We start from the raw sequence: 2,143 nt of genomic DNA on the forward strand, positions 1-2,143 counted from the left end.
CGCTGTTGATAGATCAGTTTGTACATTTTTTAGCGTGCGCAGTGAAATAGCTCACGTTTTTATACACGCAAACCTTTGATAGATCCGGCCCTATGTCTACCAACTACTTTGTTGGTGTATTGATTTTTTTTACACTATAAAATCCATAAAGTACGCTTGATTTGACAGATAAATATTTCTCTATAGAATAAAGATAGAAACCTTTTTTTTCAAACCTTGTTTTACATTCCTAAGGATGTATAGACTTAGACAACTTTTGTCATTTTGTATACATAGAGTGTACACAAAACGTAATTTCTTTTAGTACAGATTTCCTGACATTTCCATTTCTTAAAGTGCAGCAGCGATCAGATATAAACAGTGGGAGAAAAACATGGTGCAAATAAACGCATTGATATGGAGGTTTAGAGCATTAATATATATGGTGCAAATATGCAGTGTTTTGATTTGTTATCAGTGTGATGCAGAGTCCTGCATCGGATGCTTCGAAGCCTCTTCCCAGAGGGCAGCAGTGAGAACAGTCCATGGTGGGGGGGGTGAGAGGTCATTGATGTTTAAAAACACGTAGTATAAATATCCTGAGTTTATAATAAATCATAAAAGGTTTAAGCTGATTTTGCTTATTTCCTCTGTTGTTTTGATGCTCCAACTTCAGTGAGGTGTTCTTAGTATTTTAATCTGGAAGGCCTCCATCTTATCACTACGTCTTTGTCCTCTAATAGACTATCTGGTTCAGCATCATTATTACCTCTGGTTGAAATAAGCATAAATATTAAATAAAAATCTTAGCCTCCCTGTGGTGAGTGATCATGGACACAGCTGTACACTCAGCCACCATTAGTGATGTCTGGCTCAGCTCTTTCCCACATTGAGACCAAAGTGGATGGGTCTAGCTTTTAGTGAACACTACAAAAGTGAACGAAAAGTAAAATGTTTTTCAAAATAAATGTATTTATACCTGATTTGAGTAAAATTGGCCTAGTTTATTTTATACGATTTTCGCACCCAAATAACACGTCCTAGATCTTAATGAATGAAATATTCCCAATTAATACTTTGTGTGGTACAAAGTTGTTTGTGCTGACAACAGAAATCACACATAAATCATCAATGGTAAGTAAATGTATCAACCGATGAAAATTTGGAGTCATGCACAAGATAAAGTTGTGAACCTCACTACGGGCTGATCCAACTTTGATGTAATGTCCTTAACCCTTCAAAGCCCCATCCGAGAATAAAACAAAACAGAAAATCACCTTTTTTTTGGTTTGAAGTCCTCACTTGGCTTTTTAACAAAATATGTAAAAAGAAAAAACAGAAGAAAAGTTTTGATATTAATAATTTATTACTATGCGATATGTCAAGATTATTTTTTGTGTAGTCTTCTGCCCTCTGTTATCAGGTATATCTGATTGTGTACAATAGGATTTTGAGCAAAGTTTTTACCATTAAATTATGCAAAAGGTGTCCGTATGTAAACCGTATGTATCAAATATGATACATTTGGCATTACAGGGTTAAAACATGTCAGAATGAGGCTCAGTATTGTGTGTGGCCTCCATGTGCTTGTATGACCTCTCAACCATGCCTGGACATGCTTCTGATAAGGGTGCTGGTCCTCCCAGACCTGGACTAAAGCATCCACCATCCCCTGGACAGTCTGTGGTGTATTGTGAAGATGGTGGATGGATGGAAACATGATGTTCCAGATGTGCTCAGTGGGATTCAGGTCTGGGGAAGGGCCTGTCCATAGCTTCAATGCCTTAATCTTGCAGGACACACTCCATCCACATGAGGTCTAGCATTGTCCTGCATTAGGAGGAACCCAAGGCCAACCGCTCCAGCAGATGGTTTCACAAGTGGGTCTAAGGATCTCATCTCGCACCACCCTACACCATTACTGAACCACTGCAAAACCAGTCATGCTGAAGGATATTGCAGGCAGCAGCTGGCTCTTCGTGATGTCTCCAGACTCCGTCAGGTCTGTCAATGTGCTTGGTGTGAACCTGCTTTCATCTGTGAGGAGCACAAGGTGCCAGTAACAAATTTGCCAATCCTTGTGGTCTCTGGCAAATGCCAATTGTCCTGCACGCCGTTGGGCTGTGAGCACCACCCACATCTTTGGACTTTGGGACCTCTTACC

The sequence above is a fragment of the Cyprinodon variegatus genome, unplaced genomic scaffold (assembly GCF_000732505.1).
Source record: "Cyprinodon variegatus isolate N-32 unplaced genomic scaffold, C_variegatus-1.0 Scaffold440, whole genome shotgun sequence".
Lineage (NCBI taxonomy): Eukaryota > Metazoa > Chordata > Actinopteri > Cyprinodontiformes > Cyprinodontidae > Cyprinodon > Cyprinodon variegatus.